This window comes from Pseudorca crassidens, chromosome 8, assembly GCF_039906515.1.
Source record: "Pseudorca crassidens isolate mPseCra1 chromosome 8, mPseCra1.hap1, whole genome shotgun sequence".
Classification (NCBI taxonomy): Eukaryota; Metazoa; Chordata; class Mammalia; order Artiodactyla; family Delphinidae; genus Pseudorca; species Pseudorca crassidens.
This window is the reverse complement of record NC_090303.1, coordinates 67,310,222-67,334,797: the sequence shown is the minus strand read 5'-3', so window position 1 is coordinate 67,334,797 and position 24,576 is coordinate 67,310,222. Positions and strand designations below refer to the sequence as shown.

The following is a 24,576-nucleotide window of genomic DNA, read 5'->3' as shown; positions in this document are numbered from 1 at the left end:
TCACCGCTAACCAAGATGGCCAGCACCACCTCACTCTTACTTTGTACAGCTTGGGGCTGGGATCCATGGATGCCATTGACACTTGCTGGTGTCAAAAGCTTTAAATGTTTATTTCCCCTCCAACAACAACAACAAAAAGAACAGGAATGAAGGAGGAAGGAACATTTGAGCTCAGATTGAAGGGATGGCAGGGATGGCATTCAGTGGATGGCATTATGATGGCAGAACAAGCCAGATCCATTGGCAAAGAATGGCGCTGAGCAAGGAGCTACTCTGATGGTGAAGTCAGACTAGAATCCTAAGCCCATGCTTCCTAAACTAGCCGTTAGAAAGAACACAAAGTGGCTTTTTATTTTTTCAAAACAAAGCATAGCTTGTAACACCAACAGTACTCTTCCTTAGAACATTCTAATTTTTTTCCCTAAAAGCCTTCCAAATATTTCTAAACGACAGAGCATGAGGTCACAGAGGTTTTTGTTGTTTATTTTTGGAGGATGACAGATGAATGAGAAGGATGAAATAGGTCATGTATAAACTATGCTTTCCAAAGTATACGCGGAAGTCTAGCATCAGAGATGAGTGCAAAACTTTAGGTCTAAAATATGTCACAATATGATAATGTTAAAACAAAAAACCTAGATATGTAAATATCCGATGACAGGGAAATGGTTTAGCTATGGTCCATCTATAAGGTGGAATTATTAGACAATTACAGAATTATGCTTTCAAGTCATCTTAATGATCTGCAGAAATGCTCACTATATAAGGCTAAGTGAAAGAAGCATAACACAAAACTATGATTTTACAGTATGATTTTATTTATAAGTATGTACAGATGTACACACACACACACACACACACTCACACTGGAAGGAAACACACCAAACTGTCAATAACACAGTTATATCCAAATGAGAGGATTAGGGATGATTTTTACTTTCTTCTGGATTTTTTTCAATCCTTCCATGACTAATGTATTTTACTACTAAAATCAGGAAATAAGTAAATATGTTAAAATGCCTAGCCTGCCTCAAGAGATAACTAATCAGCAGGACAAATATTCACTTATGTGATAGAAATTTAAGAAGATTTCCATCTTACCCAAAAATCTCTTCCACCAATATTCTGCAGGTACACAAAATTCCTATAATTAGAAATTTATTCAACAACGTATCTTGAGCAGACAGTATATATTTATAATCCTATTTCTTTTTTTGTTTTAAATGAGTATATATTTTAATATCTGTTTACTTATTATTTATTTATATTAGCTATACACACGTTGGGAACTTGACCCAACTCAACTTGTTCACAATCATCAGGTTCTTTTTCATAGAGCTGTAGGCTCTAAAGGTTAGAAGTAGGTGATAGTAATGGACTCTTCTCCCACAACTACCGCGCCAGTGGGCATTTGGTACAATGAAAGCAGGTCTCACATCGACTTTTGCTCAGGAGACAAAAATTTATTAGTTGGCAGGCACAAACACAGTTACACTCAATTCTCTTAGCTCAAAGAAGTGCCCACAAGACAGAATAAAATCCTCAACCTAGAGTGCCAGGCAAATGGTATAGGACTGCACTTAAATTCTTATTCCCTATTCATCAAGGGCAGGAGGGCCTATATAATATTTCTAATCAATTCACATGTCTTGAACACTAATAGTCTTACTAAGGAAATATTATTTCTAATATCCATTGTACTAAAAATAAATAACTGGAGAGCTAGTTCCTCCAGAGTGGGGCCTTCTGATTAGTCTTTCAGTTGTAACTGACCATTCCTTGAAAGTTTACCTTGATTAGGGTACGTCAAAGATTAACTAATCAGCCCTAAGCTATTGATTAAAGCTAAAACACAGGCACACTTAACTAATTTATAATAAATTACAGATCATATAATGATATGCATTTACCAAAAAAGAAAAAAAAAGTTTGAAAACAATAACCAGCAAATTATTATTAGTGATTTTCTCCAAAAAGAATGGAATTAAGAATAGGGGAGGGGCTTCCCTGGTGGCACAGTGGTTGAGAGTCCGCCTGCCGATGCAGGGGACACGGGTTCGTGCCCCGGTCCGGGAAGATCCCACATGCCGCGGAGCGGCTGGGCCCGTGAGCCATGGCCGCTGAGCCTGCGCGTCCGGAGACTGTGCTCCACAACGTGAGAGGCCACAACAGCGAGAGGCCCGCGTACCGCAAAAAAAAAAAAAAAAAAGAATAGGGGGCATTTTTCTTGATACTCCTCGGTATTACTTGAAGTTTACAAAAGCAAATATTACTTTTATAATATATTAATACTAATAACATTTTTTAAAGGATGGGATAAAGGATAACAGAGATTTATTCATCTGAATTAAATATTTACCTCTGTTTACCTTCAAAAGTGCACAGCAGTGTGCTGGAAGTTTGCGAAAGCACAGGATGAACAAGGCATGTAGAAAGTGTATTCTGCTGGGAATTTCAGATGGGCTAGAGCATTAAGTAACCTAAACGATAACTAATTTAAAATAGACCTTTTAAGCACTTCCCCTCCAGCCTTTCTTCCCCCAACCTTACACCCCTGCCTCCCACCTGTCCCTCAGCCCCATTAGAGATACTTATTCACTTTAGTGAATTTAGGATCTTAGTGGAAACATTTGAGAAATTATACACTTCGTTATTATCATCCCTTAGTACTTGGTGTGAATTAATATATCAGGTTATCATGATCAAACAGTTACCCGCAAGGGCCATGGAATAACTGAGCAAAGGATGTAACTGGTGGCAGGTGGCGGCTGAGGAAGTTGAGGAGGAAATGGGTGAAATGGGACTAGAGCTCTGAAAAGGTGTACTTTCAGGGCTGAATCAGAGGAGTGAAGCAGAAAGGTCAGGGAGCATTAGCACCAAAAAATTTTACATCACAATTTATCCCTCCCCAGGAAAAATACAGACATAAATTTAACAGCTATGTCAGCCATAAGATTTGCTGCCAATGGATATACATCTGTCAGCTTATTTGCATCAAGCAAAAGAGCCGAAACTATAATCTGTGTTCATGATAAATGGAGATTTGGAAGACATTTACTTTATCCTGCCTGTTGCTTACTTAGGCATATACAGACACAAAAGACACTACCAGAATTTGCTTAGACAACACTGAACATGGGGTAGCAGTGAGAAGGAAGGGAGAAAACCACTCACTTTGAAATACTGCCACTTCCACTGCTATTGCGGAACCATCATTTTACAATGTGAACGCTTGCTGCTGTTATGTGAGGAGCAGAAGCCCTTTCTGACCCAAAGGCCTAGGCAGGAGGCTTCATTTATCAGGGAAGGAAAATGCGTAATTCAAAATGAAAGTCACCTGGTCCTGATAAATAAAGCAAACTTCATTCTTTGGCTCCGCACCAGGAAACCACCCCTGCCCCTCCAGACAGGGAGCTCCCCAACCTTTTCTCAGTTACTATTAGACCCTATAACCATAGTAAAAGAAGAGAGTTAGAGGAGGTTGGGAGCATCATCGGGCTAATAAGATTTAACTGCTTTCTGTGTATTTGACTTCAGTGGTCTTAGGAAAGTAGCACACATAATCTCTCCCACTCACTCTTAATCTCTCTCCCTCTGTCACTGCAGAAGGACAGCTTTCATTCTGCACCCCTTTATCTGAAAGATTACAAACCACTCCAGAATGTCTGCTTCCTTCTCTCTCCTGACATCCCCCTTTCCCCTTCCCTTTCTTCTGTATCGCAAGTTCTTTTCCCAACCTCCCTCCCCATAAACCCAAAGTTTAACTCAGGCAGCGGGTGCATGAAAATGAGTCATCCATTCATCCATCCCCCATCTTTTTGACAAATATTTATTTACGGCCTGTTACTGATGAGATGTTTGAGAAGGGAGAAAAGGCATTCTCCTATGCCCCCTTCTGTCGTTTATATTCCTGAGAGATTCTGAAAACTCTGTCCCTAAAGTGACTGTAAACAATTTGCAGCTGTTATCTGTGTAGATCTATAAAGAGAAGGTGTTACATAAAAATTACAAATCTATTCTAACAATGCTCAGTGATTCCTGGCTGAAAGCTACCCTCCTCCAGCAGCTAAGTCAAATGAACCAGCAGAGCAAATACAATCTGGTGGCCATGGCAACATACATTCCTGCTTTGAACTTGTCAATCCACCATAAGGAAATTACATTAATGGGATGTTTTTTGGCTACAAATAGCTTTTGTTTTCACATTTTAATTACAGAAATAGATTTTTCATGATTTCTAAAGTCTTCAAAGACCTCGGCAAAAAGGAAAAAATAATAATAATGTTGTTTCAAAAATGTTTTTGAAATTCCAAGCAGCCTTTTAGTTGGGGGAGGGAAGGTGGAGAAGGAGAAACCATCTATCCGTCCTGTTTTTTCCCCACCACATGACTGTGAAAAGTCAAAGGCTTAGGCAGATACTCTCTAAGCAATTTGCTTCTTAGTCATTTTAAGATCATTTCCTCATCTGTAAAAACAGAGAAAACAATATCTGCTTCACAAGATGTTGTGAGGTTTAGTTAATGCTTGTAAAGTGCTAAGGATAACTGCTAGGATTATCAATTAATGTTGCTGATTAATGCTGGGTAGGGGACCCTTGGTTTCACCTGAGGCCCTTAGCTACTTCATTCAGCTTTTATCAGCCAGAAAATGCTCATTTTATCCAACTTTAATTGCGTAACTGTGGACCATGGCTGTAGAAGTTTACGAACACATTTTATGAAGAAATTAGTAAGTTCATAAAAAGGGCTAAATGAGGAATAATTTCCACCATTGATAAAGCTGAGGAAATAGGAGATGGCACCCATGTACCACTGTGTATTCGATAGGAAGCTCCAAGGAAGACAAAGTTGGACAATGAGAGGAAAAGAAACCATGACCATTAATGTTGCAGGTTTTAGTAGTCTTCATTCTGACCTCAAAACTAGCCATATGATAAAAGAGGAAGACAAAAATAAACAGTCTGCAAAAGTGGGTTGATAATCTCTGAGTCATGAGCGTCTAGCTCTGTAACTCTTCCTATCTTTTTGAAAAGAATGGAAAGGACGAATCTGTACAAAATAAAGAACCAATTTGCATGCCTTGGTTTTACTCACTTTGCCCACTTGTAGGCACAGAAGATACAAAGAGGTAGACTATGATCCAGAGCTCTGGGCCTTCCTCGTTCTCAGATCTTAAAAAGCAAAGGCTACTGCCTCAGGATTTTGTTGACAGAGGAAACTGCACCAGCCTCAGCCACTTCCTAACAGTCACTACCATCTGACTGCTTCCAAACTGGACCCCACAGGATGTAGAGAGCAAGCAAAAGGTAGCTATTGTCATGTTACCAAACCAAAACTTGGGTCCACTAGGTGCGCTCAGTAAAGCCAATCTACTGACACTGAGTTGCGGTGAAGGAAAGTGCAGCATTTATTATAAGGTGCCAGACAAGGAGTCCAGGACAACTCATGCTCAAAAACCCAAATTCCCCATGGGTTTCAGGGAAGCATTTTTAAAGGCCAGGTGAGGGAGGGGATTTCCAGGGTATGTGATCAGCTTGTGCACAATTCCCTGACTGGCTGATGGTGAGGTAACAGGGCAGTGTCACAGGGGTTAACATTATCAATCCTTAGGCTCCTTAGGTCTGGGGGCTATGTGCTCACAGTCATCAAGCAGTTAATGTCTTCCATTTGGTGGGGGTTTTAGCCTCTGTAAATCAACTCGGGAAATGTGTATCCGATACTGCCATCTAGGTACTTGGAGAAGAGATATAGCAGAGGACATGCAGGGAGGGGTCTGTCCTCGGAAGGTCCCATAGGGTCCTGCTCAGTTATACTCACTCCACTCAACCCTTTACACTGGCTCTCACAGCTTGCTCTTCTGAGCCCTTGAAGGAAATCATGGGCTGGTCCAGCAGATATTCAGCTCAGTATATGGAATAAAAAGTCTTCTAAAATGTTGGTGAGGATGTGGAGAAATCGGAAACCCTAGTGTGTTTTTGCTGGTGGCAATGCAAAGTGGTGCAGCTGCTGAGAAAAAAGGTTTGGCAATTACACAAGAAGTTAAACAGAATTATCATATGACTCAGCAATACCACTCTTAGGTGTATGCCCAAAAAGAATTGAAAACAGGAACTCAACAGACACTAGTAGGCCAATGTTCATAGCAGCATTATTCACAACAGCCAAAAGGTGGAAGCAACCCAAGTGTTCATCAACAGACGAATGGATAAACAACATGTGGTACATACATACAAGGAATATTATTCAGCCTTAAAAAGGAAGGAAATTCTGACACAAGCTACAACATGCATAAAAATTAAGGACATTATACTCAGTGAAATAAGTCATTCACAAAAGGACAAATACTGTATGAATCCAGTTATACAGAGCATACCCAAACAGTCAAATTCACAGAGACAGAATAGTAGCACAGTGGTTAATAGGGGTTGGAGGAAGGGGGAGTGGGGAGTTATTGTTTTATGGGTATAGAATTTCAGTTTAGATGAGGAAAAAGTTCTGGAGATGGACAGTGGTGACAGTTGCACAACAATGTGAATGTACTTTATGCCACTGAACTGTATACTTTATAATGGTTAAAATGGTAAATTTTATATTATGTATATTTCATCATAAAAAAATTTTAAGCCCCCTAAGCATTCTGGGCAATAGAATATCTTGCCAAATTTAATACCAAAACTTTATTCTCTATGCAGTTTTACTCCCTCCAAACCCACCCCACCCCCCACTTCCTCCATCTGCAAGATAGATGGTCCTGAGGCCAGAAAACTTGCAGTGAGAAGCCCAGGACATGGTGAGCCCCTTCATCTTCCTTTCTCTAGTTGCTACGACCCTCTGGGGCCCCTCAGCAGGGACCAGAGTGAGAGGAGAAGGACAAGAAGGAAGGGCAGGTAAGCCTGGGTACAGTTGTCTTATTGCTTTGGTGCTCACTGAGTTGAGCAGATGGTCAAAGAGAACTGTTTTGTGGAGGACTTTGGTAGGCTCTTCTGAGACTACTCCTCATGAGAAACACACACATACATGTACACACGCACTCACACACAGGACCTCTTCTCTGTAGTTCCCTTGATGTTGGGGGCCTCCTCCAACGGGTGCTATTCAACTTCCTGCTCAGCCCCTTGGTTCCCAGTTCCTGGTCCAGAGGTGGGCATTGGAAAATGGGGGCAGAACCAGACTTCACAACATCTTAGCACATCTGCCCTTTGCTGGTAGTACTTAATATCTACTGCATTGCTCCCAGCCTTTGAAGCCTCTGCCCTCCTCTGAAGCAAAAGCAAGAGTTGCATTTAGTGATCTGTTATAAGAGGTGTTTGTTTGCTTGTTTGGGGCTTTTGATGATAAGATGTCCAATGATGCAGAACTGTAATAAGTAATATACATGTATATTATGGGGGTTGTGGCAAACACAGCAAGAGAAACTCCTGAAGGATGCTGGAGGGTATGAATAAATTTGTGTAAGTAGCATAGAGGCCTTCTAAGGAAAGAAGGAATCAAGATCCCAACCTTCTGTCTCAAGATTTAGCCATTGAGATCTGTGGACTACACTGGCACTGACCAAAGGTCAGGGCCAGAGAAGGCCAAGAGGCCCCTGTGATTAAAAAAAATCACCGAGAGAGAGAAAAAGAGCCAGGGAGCTGGGCCAGCACCAATTCAGGTAATTAGTGGGGTAGTGATATCAGGTCTCATCTGAGGCTGGCTCCAGCATTTCTGCTGGCAGACCCTTATCTGGCAGAGCTCTAAAGATCCCTGTCCTTGGAGAATTGTGAAACTTGCAGCTTAATTTTCCCCAGGTCTATGAGCCCCACTGTGACATGGAATATTTAATTTACTGAAACATTTTTATCCATTAGTATCTTATACAAGTTAGCCTTTAGATAAAAAAAAGTATGTGTTAATATCCATGATCTCCAGTAAATATGAACCATTAGATTGGGACAACTTGGACCAACTGAAAGCCATAATCTATAATCCAGTAATTAGTGATAGAGGAGGAGAACTTTACAGGTAATGCCTGTAAACCAGTGGCAGGTTTAGGAGGTACTCACCTTTTAATACACATGCAATGAAAGGTGACACAAAAGAGATGCTATAGCTGGATGCTTCCATCCTACTCATTGCCAGGAAGGCAAAGGTTCATCTGCTGTCCTGGAGATTTAGCTCCCTCCTAATCCCTTTCTTCCCTATAATTCTGTGGAGGTGATAGCTAGAGCTACAGTTGTCCTAAGTAGTGTTTTTAATGAGAACAGCTGATCTTCAAGAAGAATGCTTGTTCTATACCAGGAGATCCTTATACACCAAACACATAAGAAAGCGTAGCACCCTCGGGTAGCAGAAATATCATTGATGGGTGATGGAGTGAGGACTTCTCACAGCCAGAAGTCACTGTTAAAGACTTAGGGAAATCCTGCAATAAGTACATGTTTTTTAATAGTGTCTATTACAATGTACTCCAAATTTACTGAACCACGATACTGAAATATTGTGGAAATACCCACAACACATCAGTTTGGAAAACCTTTTAGCAAATTACCTTGCCAGAATAGCTAACGGCTATTTTTTTTGTTGAGAATGAGATGAGATGGTTGATGTGAAAGCTCCTAGTACTGTGCCTCAATGAGTACAGTATTAGAAGAACCAAAACACAAATCTAAATCCTTACGAAGAAACAGGACACTGAAAAGGTGTATCTTGATAATAAATATATCAGGAATGCCCAAGAAAGTGAGGCCCCGTGTATCCTGTGTGTCCAAGAGCAGGGTCAGCAATACTGATGACTAAAATGGGAGGAAATAAAGGAAAACCTCAGCCTTCTCACAGTGCAGCTTGTGTTAGCACCAGTTTTAACCTCTGATTTCCCTGCTCTCCCCGCTTCTAACTTGATCCTCTCTTTCTTTTACAGGCCCCTCCAAAGGACAAAAGCATGCGCAAGGCACAGATGTTAGCTAACAATAAAAGCAATGGAACAAAGAAGGAAAAAGAAAAACTCTGTAGAATTTTATTCATTTTATACCACACTGCAGCACCCAAGCGGTCCACGGCTTTAAGGCAAAGCAAGGCCTCCATCTAGTGGAAAAACAGAGGTGTCCGACATTGCAAAATGCTATTTGCAAATGATATGAAACCCTCCTCCACCCCCCCATATTAAATTTGGCAGCTGTTCTAAAGCTATACGCCAACTAAATCACGCTTGACAATCATATTTGTTTCTGGCTACTTAATTAATTCATTTAGTCCAGTAACAGATATTCACAACATTTAATTCCCTACAGCAATGCAAACAATTGCGGACATTTGTAGTGTTCCAGCTTCTGCTGTATCACAAATACTAATGCATCAGTGAAACTAAATGAAAAAAATCTGTCCTTCAGGCAGTAAGCTAAACAGCATAAAGGTAGTTTCTTCTTCTTTCCTAATAATACTGGGAAAAAATGAAAAATATCATTTTGAAGAAAGTCTTTTTACCTCTGTGCAATACGATTTTTAATCCATCTAATTAAAACAAAGACTACGTCTTAAACTACAATTCAACCAATATATACCAAGTGATTTTTATGAGAAATAACAGCAGCACTAAAGACTGTAAAGTCACTCTTTATGTTACAGTTTAATGTGGAAAATACTTTAAGATATACGAAAAATAGCACCTGACTACCCAAGACACAGTCAACAAGTAAAATTAAATGTCTGAGAGTTCCTATCATTACTGAGAATAGGTGGGAAAAGAAAAAAGATTTGACCAGGTACCACCAATATAAGAGCTTATCAGCCTAATTCGTAGTATGATTCCATTTGAAATGACACTGAGTTGTTTTTGCATCTTTATTATATAGCAGAAACTGTTTCACATCAGCTTCAAATTTGGGAAGTTGATAGACAAATGATAATTATTTTTAATAATGTGGTGCACAGAATTCAGTGGAGAGGTAACAAGAAAATATATGTAAAGGTCAAAGAATGGAATAAGAGAAAGCTTTTAACAAACTAATGGGTGGTGTTTAAAGAGTATGAAGACTAGTTAGAATCCTAACAGAGGATAAATTCATGATCTTTCATGATGATCAGCGCCTTTAAGATAACAAGACAACAGGATGTCTTCAGATGAGGATGGAAGGGAGAAGAGAAGGGTTTGGGCCCTACAGCGTTCACTGAGGTGGGAGGGATGGTCAAGAACAGAAGAGACGAGATTCATAGTGAGCTGGCTACTGCTCGAAGCGGGAGCAAGTTGAAAAAGAGCTCACGAAAGTTTAGTGACGGTTATAAACAACGATGGAGTAGTGCTACTGCTGGTGAGAATAACGTCAAAAGGGAGAAATGTATCAACTTCATACAGTAGAAATCCTCCAGGAAAAGGTCAGTTTGGGGATTTTATAGACAGTTGTAAAGACTTGACACTGGTAATTGGTTCAAAAAGCGACTTCAAAAGAGTACAAATGAACAAAATTCAAAATTGAAGTTACACAATTGATAAACACCACTTTCATTGTTCCATGATATTCTGATACAAGCACCTCATTTTCCAAATAAAATTAAATCTGGTTTGGATCTCCCACCTACCTGCTGATGGGATGGTAAATACCATTACTGGTACACCCTGCCACCCTCTGAGAAATGTATGAGAATCCTGAGACTAAGATGGTGACAGCAAAATGGGGCAGGCCTGGCCCTTAGTCCACACCTGTCATCATCATCCACCTTCTGCTGCCTGATTTTTCCATCAAGCACTGAACCTCTGTCCTCTACAGGACCCTGCATTATTTTCCTATTGTAGCTGCAACAAATTATCACAAACTTAGCAGATAAAAAACAACACAAATTTATTATCTCATAGTTCTAGAGGTTAGAAGTCTGAAATGGACTCTACTGGGCTAAAATCAAGGCATTGCCAGGCCTGTGGAGGCTTTCTGAAGGCTCTAAGGGAGAACCCATTTTCTTGCCTTTCTGGAGGCTCTAAGGGAGAACCCATTTTCTTGCCTTTCTGGAGACTCTAAGGGAGAACCCATTTTCTTGCCTTTCTGGAGGCTCTAGGGAGAACCCATTTTCTTGCCTTTTTCAAACGTTATGGAAGCTGCCTTCATTCCTTGATTAGTAGCCCTTTCCTCCACCTTCAAAGCCAGCAATGACAAATCAAGTCCTTCTCAGGACACCATCTCTCATATTCTGACTCTTCCGCTTCTCTCTGACCCATTTAAAGACCCTTGTGATTATATTAGCCCCTCCTAAATAATCCAGGATAACCTCCTTATGTAAAAGATGGTTAACACACACAGTTCAATCTGCAACCTAATTCTCCCTTGTCACGTACCTAATATTCATGGGTTCCGGGAATTAATATGGACATCTTGGGAAGGCCACTATTTTACCTACTACAGACACTGCGATAGAAGCTCCACAATGCAATCCTCTCTAGTGCTTCCCAACCTCTTTTTTACATCAGGGAATTCAGTGAAAATTATAGCATACTGGGGCAACTGGATAACCCTGTCAGGCCTCAGCACAACTTTGGGTCATTTGTATAATGACCACAGGACTGGTCACAGGGACTTAACAAAAATGCTATTAAGACTGAGATACTCAGGGATCAAACCATAGACCTGCAAGTACTTACTGTCTCCATGGAGTCTTCCAGAGCAGCTGAGTGGGAAGGGAAGCTCTGCCATCTTTAATCTGCCATCACCGCTTCCTCCCAGTCTCAGAGGATCCCTCTCTTCACAAGGCCAGCACATATCTATCTTCTTATCTAAGCATAATCTTCCTTTGCCCTCCTGTCCTCCCCCTTCCTTCTCTGGGACAACCCAATGTGATTCCTTACTGCTCCTGACACTTGATGAAGGATTTAATTGAGTGGCAGTTGCTAGAATTCAACTACATCAGTCTAACTAATGTAAAAAGACGACTTTTTTTTTTGGTCTCACATAACCGAGGAGTCCAAGGCAAGTATTGGCTTCAGGCATAGCTGGATCCTGGGCTAAATGGCTCTGAAGTCCTCCATGGAAGCCCTTTCTCTGTTGCCATAATGTAACCCTTGGCAGCATCAAGTTCACATCATTCTTTCTGTTAGCAGTCTCGGCTGAAAGGACATTCTATAAATTGTCCAAACATGAATTCATTGAGATTTTCTTTTACCTACTTTATGATCAATTTTAAAATATTCCGGAAATGTTGGAAAAAACAGAATTCTTTTGTTTATTTGTAATTACCAAATAGGGGACATTTTCAGTACACCATTATTATAGTTTTAAAGTAAAATTTAAATTGCATGTTTAGGTCCTTGTGCACACAGCTCAAAGGGGTTGGGAGAAGGAAGATTTATTATTTTCAAAGTTGGTAAAAATAAGCTCACACATTCCCATGCAGTAAAGAGTGTCTCTATAAAGAGAGTTAACAGCTGATTTTAACTTCTTAACTCAATAAAAGTTCTTTTAAAGTTCCCCTTTGATCTTCTTATAAGTGAGGAGCCATATCCTAGTATTCTGAGTATCTGAAGATCCACCAGTATCAATATATAAACTGCATTTTTGTCTCCTTTCAAAAATAATTTCTTATGAGATACTATCTCTGAGAGCTTGGACTATGGTATTTGAACAGAATATTATTTTCTAACACTATAATGTCTGAAAGAAAAACAATGAGAAAAAACTTATAGCAAAAGAGATGTTATCATTTGGGAGGAAAAAAAATCTGCTAGATGACTATGTTAGATTCTCAATATCTTTATGAACAGATGTCGTTTATCTGGTATAATTAAAATGTCCCTATTCGGATTAACCCCTTTCTATGAGATAAATGAAAATACTGTAATGTTTCCAAAAATCAAATTGCTGAGATATGCACATCTCGTTGAGATGTCTAATTCATTCATTCAGTAAATACTGAGTATCCACTCTATGCCAGTCACAGACCTAGGCACTTAAGACACATCAGTGAACAAAATAAAGATTCCTAGCCTCATGGAACTTGCAGTCTATCAAGAAGAAACACATAACAACATAATAAGTAAGCAAATATGACTGTGTGTAAAAAAAAATGGAGATGAAAGGGATGGGGAGGGTGGAGGAGGAGGGACACCATGTAGTATTAAATAGGGTGGGCCAGGAGGTTCCACCAAAAAGGTGACATTTGAGCTAAGACTAGAAGAAGGTGAAAGGGTTGGTTGTATGGTAGAATGGTCCAAAGAGAGGAAATAGGTAGTGCAAAAGCCCTAAGGAGGAAGCATGCCTGGTATGTTACTGAAAGATTAAGGAGCCCAGTCTGGCAGGAACAAAATGAACAAGGGGAAAAGGAGTAGAAGATAAAATTAGTGAGCTAAGGGGGAGGGTGGGCTGATTATATAATACTTTGTGGAATATTATGGAGGATTTAGCTTCTACTGTGAATGAGAATAGAGTAAATGGAAAGCTTTGGGCAGAGAAATGACAAGTTCTGACTTACCTTTTAAAAGGATAATCTTAGTTGCTGGTTTGATAACACAATATAAGGAATAAAGGATGGAAATTTACCTTTACCCACTAATCCATATGAGGGATGATGGTTGTATTGGTATTGGGGTGATAAGAAGTTGTGAGATTCTGAAAATATTCTGAAGGTATAGCCAGTAGAATTGGCTATGGGGTGGGAGTACAAGAGCAAGAAAGAAATCAAGAATCAGTCCAAGGCAAAGTGAGAGAGTGGTAGTGTATATATTGACATATATACACTACCAAACGTAAGGTAGATAGCTAGTGGGAAGCAGTCGCATAGCACAGGGAGATCAGCTTGGTGCTTTGTGACCAGCTAGAAGGGTGGGATAGGGAGGGTGGGAGGGAGGGAGATGCAAGAGGGAAGAGATATGGGGATATATGTATAACTGATTCGCTTTGTTATAAAGCAGAAACTAAGACACCATTGTAAAACAATTATACTGCAATAAAAATGTTAAGAAAAAAAAAAAAGAATCAGTCCAAGGTTTCAACCCGAGCACCTGGCAGGATGGACTGACAATCAGCTGAGATGGAGCAGATCTGAGTTGGAATATCAAGAATTCTATTTTAGATATGTTGAGCAGAACTGTACTTTAGATAGCTGAATATATGAATCTGAGTTTAGGAGAGAGATCCAGCCCAGAGACAGAAATTTGGAAGCGGCAGGTACACTGATGACTTTAAAACCATGAAAAGAGGACATGAAAGGAATAAGTGTAATAGGAATAGAAGAGAGATAATAGATGAAAGGGGAAGGGAAGAAGAGGGAAGAGAAGAGAAAGGAAGGGAAGAGAGAAGAGGGGAGAAGAAAGAAAAGAGAGAGGAACCAGGACTGAGAAGATGCAAAGAAGAGAAGGAAAAATCAGCAAAGGAAACTGAGAAGCAACAACCAATGAGGGACAAGAAAAACCAAGAGTTTGGTGTTCTGGGAACTAAGCAAAGAAAGAATATTAAGGAGGAGAATATTGTGTGTAAAATGAGGCCTGAGAAGTGGCCAATTTATCTGTTATTTGACACTGCTTTTGCAGTGTGGAGCTCATCAATAACGCTGACAACAGAAGTTCTGGTAGAGTGGTGGGAATGGAAACTCTTTGGAGAAGTCTTGCTACAAAGATGAGCAAAGAAATGAGACAGCAATTGGTTGGAAAAGTGGAGTCAAGGCAAGAATTTGTTTTTAATGTGGAGAAAGAGCAACAGGCTTGTTCTCTGGTAGGAATTATTGAATGAAAAGCAAAATTGGTAATAGGAGCAGGAAGGAAGAATTTTTGGGAAAGTATTTTTGAATGCTCTGAGTGATGTGATCCAGTGTATGGTGGAGGGGTTGGCTTTAGGAGGGGACTTGAGGAGCTTATTGATGGTGGCTGGGCTCATGGAAAGGCAGAGAAAGTGGAGCTGCTGCTATAGGAAGATGATGGGAAACTTGGGAAGTTCTTTTCAGACTACTTCCATTTTCTCAATGAAGAAAGAAGATTGCCAGCTATGAATGAGTATGGATGCATTTATCTTTGCACTTTTTTCCATTTAGGTGAATTTTCTGATTTCCCCAATACTAGTTTACGATATTTATAATTTTTATGTCATTTTCCAGGTGGCAAACAAACACTGAGATTTCAGTGAGCATTCTGAGAATACGAAAAGGAGGACTTTTAGGCTCTTACCGCTTAAGATGCATTACCATGCATAATGTATCTCTTAATCATAGGTATTCTGTCTTTATGACCAACATCTAACTGTAATCCAGAGCTTTGTAACATTTATAACAAAGAAAGGAAAGGTAATACTATATACATGTGCTTTACACTTTTAATGTCATGACTCTCTTCAAATCACTCTTGTAATAAATTTTCTCTACTGCCCATAGTAGCGCTATAAGGGACATTAGTCCTAACACCTATTCATGGAAAGCTTTTACAGTAGAGTTTTTAAAAGCTTGCCTTTTCCACAAAAGTTTGTTCTTTAATTAGATTTAAAGGTATTTCTAGTCCAGAGTTTCCAAAGAGTGTTACACGGAATTCTTCTCTTACTTAATTGGTCCAAAGAGATGCTCCTAGAAAAAACAGTTTTTGATCACAGATTTTAGAAATGCCTCAAACTATATTTGCTTCTTAGAGCTATCCAATGTAAAAATTAGCATATTAAAGACTTTGAGAAGTCTTAGGAGAATGAGGAAACCTACTCTTTCCCATGCGTGGCTACAGAATTCTTATTTTCATTGAACACACACATAACACACTTTGGGAAAAGCTGGTTTACAGCTATTCCTTTTTCAAAAATATAGCATTACATAATATAGTCACTAGGCATATTTATTTTGATACTATTCCAATATTTAAGAAAATGAATGTGACTATTACTGCAGCATAGACCAGCCTATGCCAACTAACATTAACATCTCTGCCTACACAGGGAAAGGAACCGAGATGAAAGGATCAAAACCCTCCCTGAAAAGCAAAGTAAAATGTTTTTTTCCATATCTTATATCTCAGATCTATGTGGGCCTATATTCCTGATCTCTGCATCAGGGAATGAGAATCGGTATTATCTAAATGTTAAGAATGAATACAAATAAATAACCAAATATATGCATTAGCAAACACCAGTTCATTCCATTTCTAATTATGAAACATGTAATATAATGTAGAAAATGCTAAGAAAACTCATTTAAAAACAAAAAACGTTATTGCTCTTTTAAATAATACATACATATTAATACATTTAGTTGTAACTAAAAGTAAACTGTAAAATGTCAGCAGAGAATTTTAGTGACTTTTCCCTAATATGTGTAATGAATCATGTAATTCAAGTGATTATTATTATGTGAAATTAATTTGAATAATAGGAAATCAAGTTTAAAAAAATTAAATAGTGGAAAGTCCTTAAGTTGCTAATTTAGTGAGTGATAATTACATAATGTGTTGTAACCCAAAAAAAGACTACCATGAGGCATCTCTGGGATGTCAGCAGCATAGCTTGGTGGCGGAAAGATGAAAACAATGAGTTGGCAGGGCCAAGGCTAAGGGAAATGATCCAGGTGTAGATTTGACTCCCTACAGGCCAGTAGTTAAAATTCAAAGCCAGTATTCAAATAAATGAGGAAAACTGAGGTTTGACAGAGGCAGAATGGGGCAGAACAGAAAGGGGTGGGTGCAAAAGATTTGATCAGGTAAATGGGTGAGGGTAGCAACCAATCTTCACACGAAAAAGAATGTAGTAGCCTTGACTTTGATGAAAGAGACTTATATCTCAAATTTAGTGAACACCATTTAGCAAATAATTTCCCTCTTAAAATGCCTACATAATGATAAATACAAACTATTCAAAGATATTTTGATATGTAGATGCTGAATAGGTGACTAGGCCTACTTACTACCTAAATGACTATATCCTGAATGATAGACTAGCAAGGTATGGAATTCAATTCTATACCCCAGAAAAATCACAAATTCTTATATTATGGAACTTTGGGGTCTGTCCCAAATAGCTGAAACCATAAACATTAAACCTACCAATGCCAAGATTCTACAATATTTAAGGTGGGGTTGGTTCCTAACTGAAACAAAAACTCAGCTATCATTTGGGGGTACAAAGAGAAAAGCCCAATCCTCTTTAAAAACATCTAATGGTGAAGAATAAATTATAAAGGAAGTAAAAACATTCAAGACCACTGAAGTCTTTTTTTTAAGTTTAAATATTCAATTGCTTGTAATATATACATCCTTCCCATCCATCTTCTTAAGTCCTCTCTAATAAAGCACCTTTTTCTCCAGGTATCAATACTTTTCCATGAGACCATGAGTTGTAGGGGAGAATATCCACAGCCCCAGCAGGTGGTCTTGACTAGCCCAAACCAAGCATGGTGGTCATATTCTCCTTGTTAACGACTGGTTTAGGTGTGAACATGTAACAGTATGGAACATTTCTGGCCAGTAAGTTGGGAGGGAAAATTTTTTTTAGGGCATTCAAGAGAAGGTTTCATGGCTCCTAACAGCCATCAGGATGAAGCCAACACAGAGATCAAAGCCCAGACAGCTATGAAAAAGCAAAACCAGATTCCTGGCAAATACCACTCCTGCAGCTGCCTGACCTCTGGACTCCTTGTTAAAGAAGAGAATAAGCTTTGTATTGCTTGAGTAAATTTAATTTAGGGGTTTTCTGTTAGTTGCAGGCATCCTAACTGATACACCAGGCTTTTTTTTTTCCTTTAAAAATCTACTAATGTAGAAAAAAATGCATTCACAAACAATTCGAACACAACAGGTTGATATAAAATGCAAAGTTAAGTCTTCCCTGACCTCCCAGTACTACTCCTCAGAAATTATCATGTAACCAGTGTCTATTAGCAGATCTTTTGGTGGTTGTCATTTAAAATTGAAAATAATATACCTAATCATGGTCTTTATCAACTTTAGACAGAATCAACCACCTACCGTGAAAGATTATAGAATTGGTACACTAAGCCTTTTCCTCTCCTTTTTTCTTCTATTTCCCAATGTGAGGTACATTTTACATCATTAACCAATAAATGTAATTAAATCTTTGGTGTACTGTTTATAGATTAATTGAAAAACATTTATAATATTATATAAACAAATTCGTTGTAAATTGAGTAATAAAACAATATCAGTTTTCCAAATGAGAAGTTCCCAAGTGTCAAATTCTAATGTATGCTCTCAATTTCTTTCTAGCTTTCTTTATTTCTTCATGAGGGTATATACTCAGCCACACTGTCTAGTTTCCCATGTTGTAACCCTTCTTGTACATTGTAATTCAGAGTAAAAAACCAGTAGTTTTTTTCATAAAGGGTATGTGGATGGTAATCTTTGAGTTCTTGCATTTCTAAAATGTCTTTATTTTGGGTTCACCTTCTATTAATATTTATTTGGTTACAAAGTTCAAAAGCATTTTTCCCTCAGATATTTGGAGACACTACTCCATTCCACTTCAGCATCTGCTATTATTTTCCCCATGTCTGTGAAGCGAATTCTTGCTACTTTGTAGGAAACTTCTTTTCACTCCACTTTCCCCACCAAATACTGCCCATTTCTCTGCAACTCTTCCCCAAAAAACTCTACACACTGCTTTTCTAGACTTGGTATCTTCGGCTCCTCCCCTTCCATTCTCCTTCTCTCTCTCCCTCACTGTCACCCTTTTGTAATAATTTATTTTTTGGTGTGGTCGGGGTTGGGTGAGAAAAGGATGCTTTATGTCCCCCCACAAGATGAGACTATCTCACCAGAAGCCTACCGTAAAAGTTTACATTAGGAATAAGACCAGTAATTTTTTAAATTTAGGCATATTTGCAGAGTAAAAAAGAGCAGATGATTCTTGAAAGACTGTAACAAACTACTCACTTATATTAGTATTTTGATGTTTCCATGTACCCCATTATTTTGCAGACATAGCCAAAGAATATTTCAAGAAGCAGAATATGTATGGGGGTGTGTGTGTGCCTGTAATTATTTCATTCCTCACTGTCAGAACCTGTTTGATAGCACCAGTTCCTAATACTAGTCCAAAAGTAAACAGATGAGACTATAAGAATCATTCTCGCTCTTTATCCACTTTGACTCTTCTGTCCTCAAATACCGTCTTATTTTTAAAATACAACATAGAAACAATAATGGCTAGTTTTTATTTTCTTGGAAGAATAATAAAGGAGCTTTTCATTTACATAAGTTGTACTGTCATAATTTGCTTCATGATGGCTTTTATAGGTATAAAATAGTTCTGAAAAAACAATGTTATTCAGAGTGGTGATCAAAAGAAGAAAAGCATGTTGATTAAATGTAAGCTACACTAAATAAAATCATAATGTGTTTGACGGATAATCTTTTTCAGGTCATACTTAATTCAAACAGATGAGAGAGAAAGAGAAAGGGAGGGGGAGAATGGGAGCACAAGCATAATATATGATATCATCCTTGCTCTACCTGAAGTACCATTTAATACGTGTTCATGCACATGTTCTAAAAATTCATTATGATTTGTTATTCAGTTTTATTTAGGCCAGTATTCACCAAACTTTTGCTGTGGCACACCTGGATTTGGTACTCAATAAAAATGATTCTACGGTCCAAACAATACTTAGTATCTCTACTGGAGATGCACAATATAGGTTAGCTTATTAAAAACTCTGAGAAGCCCAATAAATGGGTATTCAAGGACCCAAATTTCCAACATGTTTTGGGGAGGTTTCCCCCCCACACCACCAAGTAATGCTCCTAACACCAGCTGGGTGTGCTACAATTCAACTCAATTTTGACACTATCTGGAGACAGGGTCAGATCCCACAGGTTAAGGGCTTAGTCCTACAAGACTATTTTTCACTTCAGATGCCAACCGCAAGCCCAGACTGTCACCTGTGCTTCTGACCAACTGGCCACAGACTGGAGGTTCCCTGGACTCCTTCCTCAGGTTCTATTAATTTGCTAGAGAGGCTCACAGAACTCAGAGAAACACTTTACTTACAGATTTATTATAAAAGGATATGACTAAGAACAGCCAAATGGAAGGGGTGCATAGAGCATGATATGTGGAAAGGACACCAAGTTTCCACACCCTCTCCAGGTGCACCTCTCCCTGATCTCCATGTGTTCACCCATTTGGAAGCTCTCCAAACCCTCTTTTTTTTTTTTTTTTTTGGTTTTTATAGAGGCTTCATTACAGAGGCAGGATTGATTAAATCATTGGTTACCAATTCAATCTTCAGCTCCTCTCCCTTCCCAAAAGCCTAGGGGTGGGACTGAAAGTTCTAACCCTCTAACCACTTCTAGCAACCAGCCCCCATCCTTAGGTATGGTCCAAAAGTCACATGCTTAGCATAACAAGAGACACTGCTTTGCTGTCATCACAGGAAATTCCAAAGGTTTTAGGAACTGGGAACTGAATGAAAGCCAAGTTGCTAACCCTTCAACAACATGGGTGTTAGGGGCACTGACCTCATGCAGTGGAAAATCTGAGTATAACTTTAGAGTCAGCTTGTTTTATCCACAGTTCCAAAACCACAGAGTCAACCAACAACAGACTGCGTAGTACTTAAAATAAATTTTAAGTATTTATTGAAAAAAATCTGTGTATAAGTGGACCTGTGTAGTTCAAACTTGTATTGTTTGAGGGTCAACTGTATACATGAAAAATGTATTCTGATCATCTAAATGACCAAGCATGTATTTCTTATAAATCACAATACTGAACGCCCTTATAAAGAAACACTTAACAAGATTCAAATCTTAATCTATATTTCACAAATCTATTTGAACATGATTTTTTTTTCACAGCATATTTATGATCATCCTGTAGAACCTCATTCTGAAGAGCAAGCTATTTGCTACTCACGTATGGAGTCATAATTGAAACTCCAGTAAAATATCCATGTTAATTCTGTCCAAAAATGTATTCAGTATAAATTCTTTTCCACATTTCTTTAAAAGCACTTGGTTTTGCTGCCATTCTCTCTATACCTGCTCCAATGGGGCACACCCCCACCACTTGATAAAAAGTAGTCTTGTCAAGTTCATTTCTGAGCTCTAAATTGCTAGAAAGAACAATGGCTACTTCTCAGGCATCTTCTTACTGGACTCAGTGGCAGCATTTTACAAAGTTGACCACTTTCTACTTCTTGATAAACTTTGTTTCACTTTCTCTCAAGACACAAAACTCCTAACTCATTGGCTGCTTCTTCTCAGATACCTTTGTGGGTTCCTCATTTTCTCCTTGTAATTTTAATTTTAGAGCACCTGAGGGTTCAGTTCTTGGATTGTTTCTTTTTATATCTATATATATTCCCTTGGTGATTTCATTTACACTCATGGTTTAAAATATTCCCTATATTTTGACAATTCCAAAATACACATCTTCAGCTCCACATTCTCTCTAAATTCAGGCCTATCTCCAACCCTCTACACATTGTCTCTAAGTTGGTATGTCCAAACTGAATTTCCCATCTTCCCTCTTAAATGTCTTCTTGCAACTTTCCCCATCTTAGTTTATGGCAACTATCCTTCTGGTTCTCTATAAACACTAAACTTGGAATCATCCTTTTCTCCTCTTTGATGTCTATATCCAATCGGTAAGCAATTCCTACTGGCAACCACTTCCCACCACTGCCACCGCTACGCTCCTGGTGTAGTGTGTGAGCTGCATCAATTTCTCATCCTGGAATACAGAAATAGACTAACCGGCCTCTCTGTTCCACTGTTGCCCCTCTATAGTCTATTAACAACACAGCAGCCAGTATGATCCTTTTAAAACGTATAGAAGATAAAATCATTTATTTGCTCAGCTATCACATCACATTCCAATGCCAAAACCTTTACAAAAGCTGACAAAGCCCTACATGATCTGTCCTGCCCCCTACCCCACTATCTTTATAAACTCATCTCCAACTACTCCCCCGTGTCACTGACTTCCAGCTACACTGGCTTCTTTGCTTTTCCTAGAACTTGTCACACATTTCCATCTTCCATACAAATAACTCAAGCCTGCAAATTCACCTTCTCAATGAAGCCTACACAGACCATCCAGTTGAAAATTGTAACACGTTTTTGACCTGCCTGCCCTGCCAATATCCTTCCCCTGTATTACACTTCCTTTCTTTTGTACAGTGTATCACCTTACATAGTAAAGTAAAAAATTAATAAACAGAAATCTCAATTATTTAAATAGAATGGGTAGACCAGAATGGGAGCTCTCACACCTTAACACCATAGCAGAGCCCAACAGGAAGAAGAAAGACTTCCTTTCTTTCCTGACAAGAGGTCGGCTGAGACTGTCACAACTCAGCCAATGAAAAGCCATGGACTCTTTACTACAACCCTCTCGGCTTCCTTTTCCCCTCTATGAAATAATTCTCTTCTCCATTTTTGCTGGGGAATTGGATGTGGTTTGCCATGGTTACAGACCCTGAATGGCAACTCTTTGTTGATCCCAAATAAACCCATTTTTGCTGGAGAAATTACTGGCAGTCTATTTAAGTCAACAGTAATTATTTTATTATGGTTATTACCGATCTCCTTTCAAGAGAATGTAAGCACCTGCACCCCATACTCCTTACAATACATTATCAATGACAATAAATAAAATTGTACAGCAAATTATCTAGTGTAGAGGAGTAAGAATTATTTTTCCTCTACCCTCCTAGAGAGTCCTCCTCTTTGCTGAGGAACGTCCCCACCCAGGTAATAAAAGATTAGCAAGAGAAAAACAAAAAGAAGTTTAATACCATGTACCTCCTGTATATATGGGAGATAGACAGGAAAACTGAGTAACACTCAGGAATGGCCCAAGCCATCACCTACGGAAAGACACAAAAAGATGAAAAAGATGTCTGGAGTGGGGGGCAGTTATGGGAGATTTTCAGGCAAAGCACAGTAAGCAAGGATATGGTTGTTGTGTCGATTTAAGCCCATGCCTTCCTCACTGCTAAGAGTTCCTAGAGATTTTGTCACCCTCCTCTTCCTTGTCCAGAGAGGGAGACACACTTAAAAATGAAGATTTGCTTATAAATGTAAACGTCTCTTATAGAAGGGTACCATTTACTTGGTTTTCTGAGCTTCTCCTATGATTTTGTTTGTTTACAATAATCAGTATAAGATAATCCTTATGCCAAAGAGGCATATTTTTGGGGTGGCAAATTCTGCTCCCCTTCACTGGGTAGTTCAACCGCAGGGCAAGGAATGAAGAGAAGCTGGAGAGTGGTTTAAGTAGCAAAGTTTAGCTAAGAGGAAGAATCTGAATTTTACAGAAGTCAAAATAAGGCCTGCATGGTAGCGTGAAAAATAAGACAAGAGGCCCAAAACGAAGTTGTTTATGCTAAGCCCCACAACACCTAACCAAAGCTTAAGTACTGTTTCAACTCTCCCAGAAATGGAATCTTAACCCAATCAGGAACTACCTGATGGGCACTAGTGACGTAATCTGCCTGACAGACCCCTGCCATCCCCTAAAGGAAAATGACCTTGCGACAACTTTTTGCTGGTATAACTTCCTTGTCCTGCTTCTTCCTGCCTGTAAGTCTTTCATGTTGTTTAGTTCCTCAGAGCTCCTTTCTATCAGCTAGGTGGAAAGCTGCCTAACACATGAATCGTTGAATAAAGCCAGTAAGATTTTTAAAATTCCCTCATGTGAATTTTGTTTTTTAACAATAGGGAACATACACATTGCATATCTGCTGTATCTTCCACTAACTTTGGCTGTGGTTGATGTAAATGTAAACTAAATGTGGATTCATACTCTTTCATCTAATACTGTCTGACACCATCACCACATGGAAGGAAACCTTGGTGTAAGCAGGTTAGGTAAGATAAGGACCTATGCCTGATTCATTGATGCATGTCAGTAAATACAGGGTTGGATGTTAGGGTTTCTCTTCCTTACTGTTGGTTTTCCTTAAATGTCTGAATTCCTTGGGCATCTGTTATGTGTTTATGAAGGACTTACATCAACTTGCACAGAGAGATGAGAAAAGCAGTTTCTTCAGCAGTTACGTATGCCTATGTTAAAGCTCCTTTTTGAATAGGAGCTATGGTTTCTTGTAAGTTGTCACGGTATTTCAACCTGCAGGCAACTGCAGTTGAGTATGTCATCAGCACGCAGAAGTTACTGTTCCCTACACATGCCAAAGTAAGACGGCTTTATTCACTCTGGGAGTGGAGGGCTGCTATTACTCACCAGCACCCACTCCATCACCAAGTGAAAAATTCACTTCACCTCTGCTCTTTTTTTGGCATCTCAATACCCTCAAATGGGGAGCCTGCCCAGGGATAATTTCTTTCTTCGAAGTTATCCTAAGTCCCTGACCTGCAGAAAAAGCTGTCAACAGTTTACCTGAAGGGGAGAGAAAAGGGCAAGGGTTCCCCATGAAGTTCTACTCTGGCCCATTCTTTCACTTTGCTTCCCCTTCCCCACCCCCCTTAAAAATCTGAGACTTAAAAGCTTCTCCAGGACACCTTGACTGTGGTTCTCTGATTTCCCTCTCAATTCAATTTCTTCTGCTTTATACCTTTTCCTGTATATCATGCCTCAAAACTTCTGTATGGTGTTTTACAGCATGTTTACAACTTCATTATTATATTTTCTGTCATTGGGACCAAGAGGGGAAACAATCATGACTGATTTTATTCAAC

At 39.1% G+C, this 24,576-nt stretch overlaps 1 protein-coding gene across 5 annotated transcripts in view; it reads right to left on the bottom strand.

Moving 5' to 3' along the window:
• Positions 1–24,576, bottom strand: part of DNAJB9 (DnaJ heat shock protein family (Hsp40) member B9) — a 700,153-nt gene that overhangs the window by 669,506 nt on the left and 6,071 nt on the right. The window lies entirely within an intron of this gene.